Below are 17467 nucleotides of genomic sequence, written 5' to 3' on the forward strand. Positions count from 1 at the left end.
CAGGAGAGGATGGGCAAGAGGAGTGCACAGAGCTCATGGCAGGAAACAGGGCAGGGGCTGCTCCCAGGACACGGTATGTTAAGGAGAATACATGACAAAAGTCCTGGCATAAACTGCACAGGTGAAAATGGACAGATGTGCACTGTGATTTTTACCATAATTAGCAATTGTTTTTTTGCTGGCCCTGTCTATGTTAGATGCTAGGGTAGGTTAACAATTGCCTATCAGAAAATTGTAGCTATTTAGTATGATAAATTCAGGATGTGTTTGTATATACCATATATATTTAGATAAAAAATTCCAGGGCTAGAAACCAGCTCCCCCAACACATGGTCTGGCTATCTGTATGAAATACTAGTTTACATTCCACTCCTTTTTCTTCTTTTATCTAGGAAACTTAAACCATAGGATCATTAAGGCTGGAAAAGACCTCTAAGATCATCTAGTCCAACCACCAACCCATCCTCACCATGCCCACTGAACCATGTTCCTCAGAGCCACATCTCCATGGTTCTTGAACACCTCCAGGGACAGTGACTCTACCACCTCCCTGGGCAGCCTGTTCCAGTGCCTCACCACTCTCTCTGAAGAAATTTTTCCAAATATCCAACCTCAATCTCCCCTGGTGCAACTTAAGGCCACCGCATACATGCAGAGTGACTCGAGTCATTCCTGGACAGCAGGACTTGGTCACAGCAGTCCACATTGAGGAGAGACTCTCAGGAGACAGTGATTTTAGTTTCTCGGGTGTTCTTCATTTCCAGTGGTCTCTCCGCTGGGTACAAACAGGACATGGAGCAGAGCTGGAGCTGCTCACAGCAGATGTAGCAGTTAAGAAGAGCTGACCATGTCTCATCTGGGGGCAGGGATATATGACACAGCTACACCACTGTGAGGTGGGACATGGACATACTGTGACAAGTCTTAAAATCCAGGATGGGAGAGAGGCCAGTGTTGGATGGGAAGGGAATGGTAGAGCACCAAAAAGCTTGCTGGGCCGCACTGGACAGCCACAAGAGATCCGCTGGGCCCCTGCTGTGATCAGCACTCCATCCACAGCATCAAAACCCCACTGGGGTGATCAAACATATCACTCCACCTCAAAGACAACTTCTATTACTCTGTGTGATTTTTAGTACTTCTGTGTTCATTTACCATGGCCAAATGGCACACCAGAGCCCAATCCACAGCAGCACTCTGCACAGACAGTGTGTCTCCACTTTGCAGACCACCACAGTGCACATCATTAGCAGCACCAGGCTAATTTTTCTGATGTCCTGAGGAGCTCAGGCAGGAAGAGGGAGGACGAGCTGCTGTAAGCAGAGGTCTCCACATACCACTCTGCTCTGGGGACAGACTGTATCACAACTCTGCCATATCTCTGAGCAGACTGCTAGCAGGCACTGCCCAGCATGGGCACCTATGGGTGATCTTCAGAGTTGCTGGGGACAGGCAGGTAACTCTTTACCTTCCTGAGGCTGGTCACCTCTACTGAGGCAACCCATAACGCTCAATCCAGACCCACACTCTCTCTACTCTTATCTGAAGCAACTCAAATTCACAGAAAACAGGTGACCTCCAAAACAGGTAATAGGAAACTATCAGCCTTGCTATCTTTGCATCTCAGCTTCTCTACTTATTTTTTTTAGATTTTGCATTCTTTATTATAACATCCATTAAACTTGAAACAGATTTACTGATTCATTTCTTTGCTGGAGAATAAACAAGTAAAATATATCCACACTATTTCCTGAAAACAGGATTTAGGAGGCTGACAAAGGAGGCAGAAAGCAGTGTGAGTGAGGCTTCTCAATTAGCAGCTGGGTTTCTTACCACTGATTAACAAGAACAACCAATTTAAAGTGAACTGGTGACCACTGCTGTGTCTTAAGTTGAGCAGTCTTCATAGAATGGCTTGGGTTGGAAGGGACCTCAAGGATCATCAAGCATCAACCCCCCTGCTGCAGGCAGGGCTGCCAGCCACCACAACTAATGCTAGACCAGGCTGCCCAGGGCCCCATCCAACCTGGCCTTGAACACCTCTAGAGATGGGGCATCCACAACCTCTCTGGGCAGCCTGTTCCAGCACCTCACCACTCTCTTGGTGAAGAGCTTCCCCCTGATATTCATCCTAAATCTTCCCTCCTTCAACTTAAAACCATTTCCCCTTGTCCTGCCATTATCTACCCTTGTAAAGAGTTGACTCCCCTCCTGTTTGTATGCTTCCTTTAGGTACTGGAAGGCTGCAATGAGGTCACCCTACAGCCTTCTCTTCTCCAGGCTGAACAAGCCTAGCTCCCTCAGCCTGTAGCCTTGTGAGTGATTACACCTGAGGTGACACCAGGGTTAGGGCTGGGGTCCCTGTGCAGCCCTGCATGCTGAGGGCTAGAAGCAGAGTTAGGGTTTAGAGGTGCTATATGGAAGAAGAGGTTTCCATCTACTAAGAGGTTAAACCTTCAACAGGGATATCCCTTTCCATCCATCTGATAGTAGGTTGTGATTACAAGCCCAGTCTAGCCTGTAACAAAAGGTAGATGTGTTTGTCCAACCACATCCCAGCCTCAGTCAGGCACAGCTATGTCTAATGTAGCAATTACTAAAAGAGGTCTGCAAGCTACAGGTGATACAGATGGTATCAAGGAAGAAGTGCAAACTTTCAATGTATTTCCAAGGTGCACTAATTGTCTAATTGTTTGGCCCCAGATATAAACCCAGATATAATCTAAACTAGTATATCCTGCTGACAGCATTACAACCATCAGCAATTGATGCAAAGCTTGTTGTAGAACTCTAGCGTTTAGCCAGGGCAAAGTTTTACTTGAGAATAAGGTGGTAATTCAAAGCATGACAAATAAATTCATAGTAGGCATTGGTATTCCAGCTTAATTTCTAACTGTTACATTTTCTCAGAACTGAAAAGATTATATACTGTAACTACCCATGAAATTTAATCTCCCCACAAAATGCAGTGTTATTAGAAAATTGAGCCTGAGGTATTCCAATGCAATTACACAAGGAATAGCTCGCTGCTGAAAAATGGTAATATATCAGAAAATGAGAAAAGGAGGGAAAACACTGAATTGTCAATTGCAGCAGACTGGGATTTCTCTCCCTTATGGACCAGATCCTTTTATCTTTGCTCAGAAGATGAAGTATTTTACCCACTGACTTTACTGGAATGATTAAAGGAGTAAGGTACCATTTGACAGAAGCAATAATCTCAGAATTTAGTGCTCTGGGAAACAAAACCAATTGAAACAACATGAAATTCACCTGTGGCAGAAGACCAACTGCTCCTCACCATGAATGAAAACATTACGCAGTGACTATGTGTTATTATTTTTGAGTTCTCAATTTAATCTTTCAGAAGCAGTGTGTTACCACTCCCCAGACCTTTTATCTCTACAAAGACTTCAGATGCTCAGATGTTTTCTCTCTTTAAAAGATCTATAGGACTGAATGCTGTTAATCAGTGTGACACAGCTGCATCACACCTAAACTCTCAGTGGCAAGGTGGAAATACACCCTTCTGGCTTCAGTATGCCTAAAGCCTAAATATATCTTCACAAGCAATTAAAATATTTGGAAAGCTCTTTTATCTTCTCCTCCACAAATTCTGTAGAAACCATTTAACACGAGGGATGTGAAACTCAGTACTAGCATTAAGCACTCAGCTCCTCTTAGTGGCAGGGTCAGTGCTTGCTCAAAGGAATCTACAAAGCTTTATTTATCATGTGAGATATCTTTTCAAATCTGAGAAAACCAGGGAACAGACCTATCTGCTGGTAGTAAAGTTAAACATGTAAATTAGTGTTGGAGGAATAAAGACTGATCTTCCTTAAGTGCATTAATTCTCTGCAATTAGGTATTTCAAAACAAGCTACACTTTCTTTTTAAAAATAGCTTTACATATTCAAATAGAATATTTAAAAAAAAGACACAGGAGGGACTCAGTGTAGTGATCAGAAGGACCAACACGATGGAAAAGGCGTTACAAAAGAGGCAGAAGGATTAGCACGATAGCAAGGTGCTACAACAGACGGGAAGTAGATCACTCACCCGTATCAGAAGATTTTGGGTTCACAGAGAAAAGCTTCCCCCAAGAAGGAATCTCCAAAAAGACAACCTTCCTCAGTGGCAGTCAGCCCTAAAATGAGGCCTAAGAGGGGTGGAGCCAGGCTCCACCCCTTCGGGTCACACAGGTAAACTGCCTTCACCTGTGCTCCCAGGGCTGACTGGGTCTTCCCTCCACGTGCTCAATCAGTGGTTCAGGCCATGACTCAGCAGTTCCCATACACTCAGCAAGGTCACCTGCTCCATCTCCCAATGATAAGACAGAACCAGCAGCAGCTGCGTCCCTCTGCAGACCTTGGACAGCACCGCCTCTACAGCCTTCCTCACAGCCTGCAACGGCTACGTTTGAAAAGAAGTTCTCCAATGTCTAACTTGAGTGATTCTGCAATTCTAGCCCAATACTACTTGTTTTCTCCATTTCAGGCACGGAGAACAGATTATTTTACAATAGATGTCTATGATTTAAAAATGTATCAGATCAATCTTTTTATCCTCAGGCTTAAGAAGCCCACTCTTGTCAAACTGACAGCAATATTACATCACATAGGAATGGCATTTTACTGCCTTTATCCTCCCCATGTTTCAACACAAAACAACTCTTTTTTTTGTTACTTCATCTACTGCAGTAACGTTTTTCCCCCTCCTTCTGCCTATCTCCTTTTCTTCTTTTTCTTTCTTTCAGTGACAATAATGGAAGAAAAGAAAATCCCAAAGAATACCAAAGTCAAAATTCTAAGGAGAATTTACTTCAGGAAGCTGAAAATATCTGCCAAAAATAATTCAAAATCTTTTTCTTCATTTAAAAATGTGAAACTACAAATATTTTCATAGTTTCTGGGAAAAAATAGCGGTTTTCTGCCATTTTAACACTCAAGATACACACATGCAGCAGCATCTTAACAAATGCCACGAACATGCAGCTATTTCTACTCAGTGAAAAAATAAGAGAGGGGATACAGCTACAATTATCATGACACATTTGTAATTCTGAAAAGAAAATTGCGTAAGTGTAGGCAGCTTCCATTATGCTCAAGCAAGTTGAGATGAATGAAAGTACTGATGAAAAAATCTTGGCTATTATATATGCATAAAAATCAAAGCAGGAGAATCTCTGTTCACTCACTGCTGCTGAGATGTTCCTACAGTGCTTAAAAATAGTATGGCCTAGTCAGGCATCTCATACCTGAGTGGGAACATAACCAGAATACAGGGACTGACTGGAAAACTTGTGTGCCAAAATCCACTGTCCTGATATGGCGAGCAGCCACCGCTCATAGTCCTGTCATAGGCTGAACAAGTGCCGTCCAAAAAGCTGTGGGCCTTTTTTAAGCTACTTCTATGTAGAAGCTCTTCCTGAACTTCTATGTTTAGGAACGTTGCTCTGATTTCTAAATTTATTGCAATTTCTGGCCTACATTTACACACAGCGTTGCACAGTGCCAAAAAAACCAAACCAAAACAAAAAAACCCCGACAAACCAAAAAAGCCATATCTGTAAGTCACATCTTTCACATCAGGTTTTAAACTTCCCCTATCCCTTTCATAGCCCCTTTTCTGGCATCTCTGGGGTGAAAAGATGGGGCAACTGTGGAATCTTCCACACATTCATCCTGGAAGCCAAGAAAGAAAGAAGACAAGCAAGCCCAGGCAGACTGGCTGTCACTTCTCCCAGCCACCAGCTCACACGCTCAGCTGGGGCTGCAACATTCCCTTACAATATTTGCTTACAGTTCTCACACAAACGTTGATTAAACTAAACAGATGCATTATAGCACTGGTCACAAGGTAGTCCATGAAACCAGATATTCCTGCTGAATATTTTTCAGATGATGAGCTCTTAGCTTATAGCAATAATTCTTCTTGTTAATTTCTAAGTGTAGGAACTCATATTTTTTCTACAATTGAATTTCACCCCACTTTTTCACCGGAGACTTCAAGGTCATCGGACTCTCTTTTTATGACAACCAAATCTCTTATTGATGCAACTTTCACACTTGAGACTGTCAGCAAATTTCATTAGCATATTCTACCAAGTCCATCAATTAAAATACTAAATAAGATTAGCCCCTAAATCAGTTTTGGAGGAACTCTTGTTAATATCTTCCCCTTAGCCTTTCAGTAGCACCTGATCTCTTCTTTCCTTCTGTCAGTTCCTCAACCATAATGGAGTTCTAATACCAACCCCTCTTTCTCACAGCAAAGCAGCACTTTCTTCTGTGGTACTGTATCAGTGAATTAATAGTTCTGAACTAACAACAGGTCACAGAAATAACATCTCCAGCCCACCTTTGTAAAAGACCCTGATCCCTTTACTCCTCTCTTTTTCTTCTTGCCAGGAAGACAGTATTCTGCCATTACATGCACACACACTTGTGCTGGCTTCTTCATCTTTAATTCCTGATTTATTTTTTTTCTGATAGAGGAGCTTTATTTAAACACAAATAATTCAAGCACCTGCTGACAGCCCCTACAAGCTAGCGTTAACCTAACCAAAATGATGCCTTCATTAGAAATCCTGGAGTGCCTTCACCTCTTCTATTACACACTACGGACCATACAAAAATTCATTTGAAAGCAATAAAGTGCACTGACGTCCTGTCTTATTGCAATGCTTCCAAAGACCATCAAAAGCCAGTACAAAGCTATAGTGACAAATATATGGAGCATGGTGCATTCCTTAATTGTTACCAATTGAAAGCAATTTTTATCAGTTAAACACACATCAAGCACAGATTACACACTGGCTACAAGTTATTGCTGTGCTTATTGCTATTGTCAGTATTTTGCTGTGCTGGAACCGTCAATATTTTTGAGTGGAAATAAATATTTTCATGGAAGTAATGAGGGATAACTACTGCAATTAGTTCATACAAGTAATTAAGTGAATTAAGCCTGCTTAATTTTAGGAGCCAGGAGTTGCACTCGATGATCCTTCTGGGTCTCTTCCAACTCGGGATATTCTGTGACTGTATCATTTTTCTCACGTGAGAGAGGGGGAAAGAGAACAGGAGCAGGTTTGTGAGAGACGTGGATCAAGCACTGGAAATTCAGAGAGAGCATTTCAGATTCCCTGCTTGAAGCAGCTACTGAATTATTTCCTCAAGGCTGAGTTAATTTAATAGCAAGGGAGTCCAAAACAATGTCAAATTATGCATTTTAAATAACTCTGAGCATTTATGCAAAACAAAATAATATACATCACCAAACAGTAAAGAAATTTACCTTTTGTCAGTAAAGTCAGGATTTAGCATCAAGCCCAGAATTCATCCTTTGCCTCCTCAGTTTTAAACATCTAATGTTTCCTAATCCAACATGGAGACTCTGGGTACACCAATAAGTGGAGCCTACTACTCACTGCTCCACTATTTATTTATTTATTTAAAATCACAGAATCACCAAGGTTGGAAAAGACCTCCAAGATCATCTAGTCCAACTGTCCACCTATCACCACTATTTCCCCACTAAATCATGTCCCTCAGTACAACATCTAAATGTTTCTTGAACACCTCCAGGGATGATTACACCACCACTTCCCTGGGCAGTCCATTCCAGCATCTCATCACTCCTTTGGAGAAGAAATTTTTCCTAATATCCAACTTGAACCTACCCTGAGGTCATTCTCTCTTGTCCTGTCACTAGTTACACAGGAGAAGAGGCTGACCCCCACCTCACCACAACCTTTTGATAGCTTACTGATTTTTTAACAGTGTGTCAAAGTGTGCCAAGGGTTTCCCAAGAGTGCCATCATAAACAAAAATGTACAAACTACACAGGGTTGCTTCTCCTTTTTTTTTTTTTTGTCAGTAAATTAGTTTTCAATAATCTCAGAGGTAAGAAAATGCATGAGAAGCATGCACCCCAATATGCTGCATGAAAAAAACACCACCACCATGTTATGCAAAGTAAATAATGCATGCTTCTCATAACTGCAAGGGTGCGGGAAAACAGCTGGACTCAGTGAAGCACATCTTCCAGAAACGGAGATGAGTGACCACTGGGGAACAAAACAAAGAAAGGAAAGATGTGTGTGTCCAGATTTCCCTCTAAATTAACAAAGCTGCGATGACAGCAGTGTGGCGACAGCAGCAGCGCCTGCCAGCTCCCTAGCAGAGCAAACAAAAGCCATAACACTAAGTGTGGAAATGACTTGATGGAGGAGAGCTCATTTTAATAATACTCCAGTTAAGCCTCTACATTCTAGCTCCAGGCTATGAGGATGGATGTGTGCCTGTGCTGCAGCTGGGAGATGAGGCTGATCTGCAAGCCCAAGCTAGATTTAATCTAATAGTGGTGCTCAGATAATGATTATCCAGCTATCTTGAGCGTATCAATCCATATGACAACCACATGTCTGATGGCAGCATAGCTGGAATCCCAAGCAAATAATATGACCTTCTTTATGAAAATCCCAGTGTCCTTGACTGGCAATTGGAAATGAACATAGGGGTAGACATGACCTAATGCTGAAGACTTACATGGCAGTTGAGAGGAAGGTGGAATTCAGCTCCAGATGAGATGCCTACTCAGAGGTAATAACAATGCAAGTGTCTCTGTGAATTGGGCTTGCTTTCAGTATATCAGCAACAACCTGGATGACATAGTTGGAGGGATTTAGTGGGCTATCAATCTCGGTCTCAAATAGACACCTACATACAGTCAGCAGAACAGCTTTCTAGACTGTCCCCAGCATACAGTTTTTACCATCTATTTTAACTGTTTAGAAAAGACATTTTCTTATTACAGTGCATCCTCCTATGGAAAACAGTTGACTTTTGCTCTGTTTCTCTGAATTCCATTGCCTTGCACCAGGATTTTGGAGAGCAGAGCTTGGAAATGGAGCTCATGAACAGCTCATGAGCCAACTCTTTTTAGCTGTGGCCCTCTCCTGGTCTGCATGGTGTTGTTGAGTTTGTGAAAGATTTTTTTTCTTTTTCTTCCCGATGAAGTCATCTTTGCTTAAGTGTGTTCAAATGCTGAATCATTCCTTCTTTTGCAGTAGCATATTATCAACATTTTCTTTCTGCATCAACAAAAAGTATGGAGTGTCACTCTGAATTGTAAATTCTCCCATCAAAAGGGAAAGAAGTGCATTACATATGCTGTGATAAATCACCCAGCCTTCTTGTCTTTCTCACTTACAGAGCAGTTTCAGAAAATTGCTAAGACAAAGTAAGAACGATGTATCTGTCAATGACATGGAGTTAAATCATCAAGGACTTCAAGAATGACGAAAGCTGAATAAACATTCAAAGCTTTCAGGGGTAATATTTTTCTTGCTCACTATTCCTTATGAGCACAAACTCATATAGTCTCAGCAAGAAGGAAGATGTAAATTTTCCTAATTCTGATTTTATTAGGAATACCTACTACTTGCCTTGCTCATTTGCACAGAAAATAACAATTGTAGAGGCAGAATACACAGCAGGAGCAAAGTGACAGGATAGATGTTTAAAGTAATGAACAGAAAAGCTCTGCAAGCAGAAGTACATAGCTGCCTACTATCCTCTTCACTAGTGTCACTGATCAGGAAGAGAAGAACACCATAAAACAGCCTCCACAGACTTCCACTGGGGTTTATAGCTATGTCCATAAAAAACGTCCTGGATCAGTAGCATTAGCTGTGTCAGGTGGATGTAAAATGGCCATCCCAGACACCTGATCTTCACCTTTCACCAGCAAGACATTGTCAGCGAATGCAGTCAGGGTAGGTTTATTTCTTTGTTCTGACTTTGAAATAAGTTGTTCCAGCTCTTGGGTTTTTTTGTTTGTTTGTTTGGGTTTTTTTGCTTTGCACTGAGGCTGGAGCTCAAGATGGGAAAACTAAGCATTTAGATAGTGTTTGTCTCCATCACAGCAGAAAGATCAGTCAGATGTGAGAGATTATTATCCACAAAGGAGCACAGCAATTATTCACAGTCAGAAGCTACTGTAAGCAGTGAGAACAGCTTCCCTGGGCAATACTGTGAGAATGAGTGAAGAATCCTTCCCCTTCTCTCTGTGCAGACACAGCTCAAGACCTTTTCATCTAAATGCTCACGATTTCTCATTGAAAGCATTCTCAATAAAGCAAAAATACATCACTAGTTCCACTTACTAGATGAGAAACTGGAACACATAAAGTTTATTTTTTTCTTCTTACAAACTGAGCCACCATGTGCCTTGATTCCCAGTGTATTCACTACCTCAGTGTTCCTACATTATTATATGAAGTGTCATTAGGCAGTAAAGAGTCCTTCTCTATCAGCAGCAGGAAGGTCAGGGTATCTATTTGATTGCTGGTCAGATTCAAAGGGCAAGTTTAAAATTAGCTGATACTGATGTTGACAATGAAAAAGGGACACAAAGAAGGATTAAACCAAAGAGATAACATCTGTCCTTCCAGCACATAACAACCAGGATGTAACTTCTGTTAAAATGCAGCAATAAAGAACAATGACAGTGCTTAATCACACACAAATACCTACCTACAAGACTGAAGAATAAAAAAAAAATGTAATAACTGGTGTTAATTAGCTTCACTCAACGTTTCTTCTACACAAGTTTCCAGTTGGAATCACTAGCAGGAGCTCTTTATGCTAGTCTGAAACTTATGGAGAGGACTCATCATGTGTCTGTAGGCTCATTCAACTAATTAAGACTTACTGTCACAGTCTTATCTTTAGAACTTATGACTGTGCATATAACCAAAATACAAGAAAGAATGTTACTAAATTTAATATAACTGGAAAAAGTGATCAAAATATCTGCTCACAGATGTTCACAGACAGCAGGCATAAGAATTATTCTTGCTTTCAGTTAGCTCCTATTACTGACTCTATAAACTAATAGAACACTGTACACAGCTGACACATTTTTCAAGCCCCAACAATATTTTGTAAGGACACTTTTCACAGGGCTTCAGTGCTGAAAGAAGTTTAGAGTTATCTGACAGGAAATCAGAAGAGCTTTCATTGGCCAGAGCTCTAACAAAGGAGGAAATGGTTGGAGGCTACCGTCAGTTACCGGCTCCTCCTTGGAAGATGAGGCAGAAAGCTTCAGCAAGGCCATTTAAAAAATGTTCTGAGCCACAGACTTTCTCTACCTCCTTCATAGACATCTCTGCAGCAGTATGCCTGTCATTCTGTATTTTACTTTTTCTATAACATTACTGAGATGTCTTAGAGTAGATGCATGTCTTTTGTGCCATCCTGACACAATACTTTCTCTTTTTTCCCTCATAGTTTTGGACAATGGTGATTGTCCTCACATCCTTTGATTTTGTTTTACAAAGTACAACTACAAGCATTTAGTTTAATCTTCCACTACACAGCAAGTTCATCTCTCTAGTCATTACTTTTTCTCTACCAATTTCTTTGGATTTACAGCTGGCAAGGCCAGCTGTGAACAAAAGACTGGAGGAAACCAGGGCAAGGGCTACCCACCTCTCAGCAGCTGCCTTCAGGCTGAGTCTCAGGTCCTGAGCTCCATCACAGCTGTGTCACAGCCATGCCTGTTAATGGTCATGGGCCCTGCTGGCTCTGGCCAGGTCCCTGGCCTATGGGATGGATTTGAGCTTGACCCAGTCTTGCCACATCACTAAAGGCTTGCCTGATGGCCACTGGGTTGGATCTGGCTCTGGCTCTCTGCTTAACCTCAACCTGACCCTCATTCACTAACTCGTGCTTCTGCCTTGAGCTCAAAGCTACGTTATCATCATGGACTTTCCTAATTATGTGCATGGCACCGTAATGTGAGATGGGTAGGAAAGATGGAGGAGGAATATCCGTCAAAATTTCATGATGTTCTACTTAATATTTTGACTTACATGTGGAATGAGAGCCCTTTTAAAGGGGCTTCTGCAGAACTATGAGCTGCTAAACCTTTTTGCCTCTGAAATTAATCTAATGGTTTATAGCATTCCTGTGGTTTCCCACAATCTCTACAGGAAGCCCAAAAGAACTGTAACTTATCAGGGGAAAATAATTCCTTCAGAAAAATAATAGAAATGAAAATAGTGGCAGTGGACACGGAAGCCTTTCAAAAACAACACATCAGTTATTAATCAATTGAAATAAAACATGTAGAGATCTTTAACAGTTACAAACAATCTCTAGGAGGAAGGGCTTCAGAAGTGAGAGTAAGGGGTCCAACATGGACTTTATTTTGCTGTTCTGCCTTTTTACCCCTCTTCAGCTATTTAGTATCTTGAAAAAACAATCCTTGATTGCTTGGCAGATTTGAAAACTCTTCAGCTTCTGTCTTTAAAAATAATGGTTTGGGCATTAGAGCATCTGGGACTTCAAGCTGCTCCATCTTCACAAAGACAGCTCTAACCAGAGCTCTATCTAGCCCACAACACATACAAACTACACAGCATCTTTTTCTTGCCTCTCTCAGTAGAAAAGTTACTCCATGTGGTTCCAAAAGCCTACCAAAATAAACTAGGACCTACAAATTGTTCAAATTGAGACTACAGCTTCCCACTATGACAACTGCAAGGAAATGAAACCTATCCTAGCTTTTTTTTTTTCAACAGGTAATGTCAGGAAGGAAGGAATTCTTTTTTACCATTCATTGCTTTGTAGGGGATTTATCTACAACCACTTTTGAAGAGAGTCTGATTACACTTTCATATTAATATTTGCAGTTGATCACACAGAGTATCAGGTGACTCTCACAATAATAATGTTGATTTATAACTGAGAACAAGATACAGAATCATTAGATTGTTGTTTTACAACACAAAAAGAATTAAAAGTATTATGGCAGAACATCTTCTGCAAGCGAGCACACAAAGAATGCACAGATGTACAAAGGGAATTTTCAGATAATGAGAGAAAATCTGTCAGAATTTCCTTACTTCTATGTATCAATAGATTAAAAAAAAAAAAAAAAGACAATGGTAACTGGTTGCTTGTCTCACAGAACATTAAGGAAATTGAGGTAGTTGTTATCTTCAGATTATTAAAGCATATGTGTGAGCCTCCTGAAATGTAAAATGAGATTTCTAAGATTACAGCTCCCAAGAAGCATGGAGACTTTGGGGATATTTGGTTGTGGCTTCTTGAGGTTTGTGGTTTTTTTTTTTTTTTTTTTTTTTTTTTTTAATATACAAATACATTAAATGTACCTGCATTTCCCTTGCTAATGCAATGTGCTGAAAGCTGTCGCTGCAGAGAGAGCTCTGTGCCTGGAGGATGTAAGAAGCCTCACTCCAGGTCCACCTTTCACAGTGCTCATCAAATGTCCCTGGCCCCAGTGTCCGGCTGTAGAAGGTATTTATGCCCACACGGCTTTCAGAGAACATGGCCTTCCTTTTGGGGACGCAACAGCAGACAGTGTGTGGAGCTAGTGGGAATACCTGGGTTAAGCCGGATCACCCAAACTGTCAGGTAAGACCAACAGGCCTTCTGTGATTTCATGAAAGCTGAGAGATGTGCTGCTTAGAGCTACTGAATTGAAAGCAACACTAGAGATCCTTTTAGATTAACAGCGGTGCAATTCAAAAGCAAGCTGTGCCTCAGTGTTATGATCAGAAATCCTAAACCAGAGCAGTGTTTTCAAAGTCCAGCCGTCTTGGGTACCAAGAAATTCTAGCATGGAGAATTTCATTTCATACACTTATCATTTATTTTTCAACAGCTTGATTTTGTTGCTTTAGTTATTGTGATTTCTAAGATATAGTCAGTGCATGGTATGGAAACAGGTAAAAATGCTGTAGATTAAAGAATTTAAACAAATCCTGACAGCACTATTAAACCATTCTAAGGGAAGCCAAAATTTATCATCATCAGTTGGTCAATTAGAGCTTGTTCCAGTCAGAAATGCAAAATTACTTTTAATCATTAAGACACCAGAGGAATGTTAAAAACCCATGGCAATATGCCCTACACCACACTGCAGAAAAGGATGAAACAGCAGTACCAAACCCAAGCCAGTTTTACAGCTTCTTTGCTAAAAAAAATAGCATGAACCCTTCCACATTCAAATATTACAAATGAACATTAATCAGTAAACACCAACTTCCCATTTATTTGCTGTTTCAGACAATTACAGATATATCTGCTGGGCACTCTCTCTTTTGCAAGTGTAAAATGCTCAGCTTGCAAGCAGAGCAGGTAACTGCTTCAAATCTGGACTCTTTTTTTCCATAGTGTTAAGACATAATCTGCAATTACATTTAAATGGCTGCTGTTTGAGCAGCTGTGAGTATCAACTGCGCTGGAGGGAAATATTCCCAAGCCAGCATGGAATCCTTTGTGGCTAAATCTCACAAATAGTTCGGTAAACACATTTCAAGAGTAATTTCCTCAGAGATGAACATACAGATGAAAACATTATATTACAAGCGTGGCCAAGCTGGAATTGTGAGGCATAGATTTCTCTGAACTCATCTGTCTGAGTTGTGATGTTTTAAAAGATTGCCAAGGCACAGGATACTTTCTCCTGGAACCATAAAATCATGTAATATCCTGAGCTGGAAGGGACCCACAAGGATCATTAAGCCCAACTCGTAGCTCAACACAGGACCATCCACAATTTGTGTGCAGGGCGGTAACCGGGCCCACTGCCCTGGGCAGCCTGTTCCATGCCCACCGCCCTCTGGTGCAGACCCTTTCCCTAACCCCCACCTGCCCCTCCCCTGACAGAGCTCCATGCTGTTCCCTCGGGCCCTGTCGCTGTCCCAGAGAGCAGAGCTCAGCGCTGCCCCTGCGCTCCCTGTGAGGAGCTGCAGCCGCCATGAGGCCTCCCCTCAGCCTGCTCTGCTCTGGGCTGAGCAAACCAGGGGCCTCAGCCGCTCCTCACACACCTTGCCCTCCAGACCCTTCTCCATCTTCGTAGCCCCCAACAGTGACTGGCTGATGAACCTCATTTGCTACAATCCTTTGAGCTCAACCCATTAGCCAATCGCTAACCCGCGTTGTGTTTTTGTCTAGCTGTATGCTGGACATTTTGTCAAGAAGGATACTGTAAGAAACGGTATTGAAAGTTCTGCAGAAATCCCAAAAGATTATATCAACTGGCTTCCCACGATCATCTAGGTGGGTTGTCATAAAGTGAGATTAAGTTCGTTAAACAGGACTCACTTCCAGAGGCCATGCATTTTCTCTTTCCACCTAAACTCTAAGAGATCTTCTGTTTGAAACTTCACTCCTTAACACTGAACATCCTAGGCAGCAGGGTGGCTTAGTTCACTAGTTATTTATTTTTATCAGCTATGATACAGAGAACAACTAAAACCTAGAAAATTGTCCTATTGTTGAGTTTGGGGTGCTTGCCTCTTTGAGGATCTTTTTCTGCTGTTGAACAACTAACTGGTGAACTGCTGCTCTGATCCATTTTGGGGATATCAAGTCATATTTTCTTTCCCATTTTGGAGACCCAAAACATACCTTCATGAAACAATGCGAATGCACCCACAGCAGAACAGGCAGTAACAACAGCTCTGAAAGTCAGCACAGGACAAATGACCTGTATTAATCTGCCTTTCCTGCAACTGGCAACAGCCCTTTCCTGCTCCAGCAGCTCTTTCACCTAAAATGAATATAATCATTACAGAAGGAGGAAAATAATATGACTTTCTAATTCTAATCTGCAAGAACAACTTGTAAAATAACCACATATGTGGAGAGAAAATCTTATCTAGCCATTACTGGATATCCTCAGAATGCTTTGCCCCAGTTTCCTTGAATAGTACATAAGCTAGATATACTTTCTCCTAATACTAATTAATCACTGTACAAAGGAAACGACTAAATAAATGCTAGGTGACAAACTGCAAACACTTTTAGAGAAGAGTAAAGACAGAGACAGTTTTGGAAGTGAGAGCACCTGGGAATTTTGCTAATTGGATTTTCAGCCAAGTGTGGACAAGCGCCATTCATTTACAGAAATGATAGTGAGGACCATCAGCATTGTGGTTTTGTCTCTTTAATACGTCTGTTGAACAAGTAGGAATGTGTTCTCTGCTTTGGAATATACTTTTTCTCACTTTGCACTGTAAAATACAAACACTCACCTAAACATAAGATCACCAAAGACATAAGTAACTCAGATGATTAAACATAAATAGAGGAATAGGAGGAAAATTTCTGTCAGAATACATTATCTTCAATAAACCTGGCAGAACTCTGTGAAGTCTCAGAGTTACTAAGCAACACATTTACTTGGTTTTACTTAAGTCTGCTAGTAAAGTCACCCATGGGAGAATATTAATGGCAGTTTGCAACTGTATCAGGAAATGCAAGTGTTTTAAAAAAGAGAAGAAAAATGATAAAGAGAGTAAATAGTGTTGTGTTTTTTTTTTTTGCCAAGCTGAACATGTAGAGGTGCCCTCAATATCTGTGCAGCTCGACAACTTTAGTTATAATATTGAGGAGGAAGCAATATGCAAGGTGGTGAATTTGCTGAGGACACAGAATTATTTAGGTTACAGAAAATGTCTGAGAATGGAGAGGAATTCCAGGAGGATCTAATCAAAGTGGATGATTGGGCAACATGATAGTAGATAAATTTTAATGAAGGTAGGCACGAGGCAATGCTTAGTAGGTAAAACTGTTCGTTTCAACTATTTATACTGACTGATTTGCCAGCACATTCAGGGAAATATACTAGCACTATTCTCTATCTTTCTTTCATAGTACGATAAGGAAAGGTCAATGAAGAAATTGTTTTCCTGTGTATTTTTTATTTTCCTCCCCTCCCCAGTGTGTACTGTCAATTTGTTTAGTTTCTATAATTCTTGTGAAACAGGGCAGTTCAGCTTTTGATGAGGAGAGCAGGGAAGAATAAAACTCTCAAGAACGTAAAAAAAAATTAACATATCTCTTTCTTCAGGTGAATCACTCTCTGTCATATTTGAAAGGTTACAGAGAACCACAGAATCACCAAGGCTGGAAAAGACTTCTAAGATCATCCAGTCCAACTGTCCACCAACAGTTGTCACTAAACTATATCCGCCAACACAACATCTAAACATTCCTTGAACACCTCCAGGGTCGGTGACTCCACCACCTCCTTGGCAGCCCATTCCAGCACCTGACCACTCTTTCAGAAAAGTAGTATTTCCTAATGTCCAGCCTGAATCTCCCCTGGCACAACTTGAGGCCATTCCCCCTCGTCCTATCACTAGTTACATGAGAGAAGAGGCCAACTCTTGAGCTCACTACAACCTCCCTTCAGGTAGTCACAGAGAGTGAAAAGGTCTCCCCTGAGCCTTCTCTTCTCCAGATAGAACAATCCCAGCTCCCTCAGCCGCTCCTCATAAGTCTTGTGCTCCAGACCCCTCACAGCTTCGTTGCCCTGCTCTGGACACGCTCCAGGGCCTCAATGTCTTTTTTGCAGTGAGGGGCCCAAAACTGAATACACTACTCGAGATACGTCCTTTCCATGGCTGAGTACAGAGGTACAATTA

General features: G+C 41.3%; 1 protein-coding gene and 1 long non-coding RNA gene across 2 annotated transcripts in view; both read right to left on the bottom strand.

Moving 5' to 3' along the window:
* The window catches only part of MTUS2 (microtubule associated scaffold protein 2), a gene marked incomplete in the record, with an annotated part of 285788 nt that overhangs the window by 119930 nt on the left and 148391 nt on the right, over positions 1 to 17467 (bottom strand).
* LOC110388851 overlaps positions 1 to 17467 on the bottom strand; it is a 48112-nt gene that overhangs the window by 28919 nt on the left and 1726 nt on the right. Inside the window, exon 2 of the long non-coding RNA XR_002433008.1 lies at positions 15447 to 15588. This is a non-coding gene — a long non-coding RNA (uncharacterized LOC110388851). The remainder of the gene's footprint in view (positions 1 to 15446; positions 15589 to 17467) is intronic.

This window comes from Numida meleagris, chromosome 1, assembly GCF_002078875.1.
Source record: "Numida meleagris isolate 19003 breed g44 Domestic line chromosome 1, NumMel1.0, whole genome shotgun sequence".
In the NCBI taxonomy this organism is placed as follows: Eukaryota; Metazoa; Chordata; class Aves; order Galliformes; family Numididae; genus Numida; species Numida meleagris.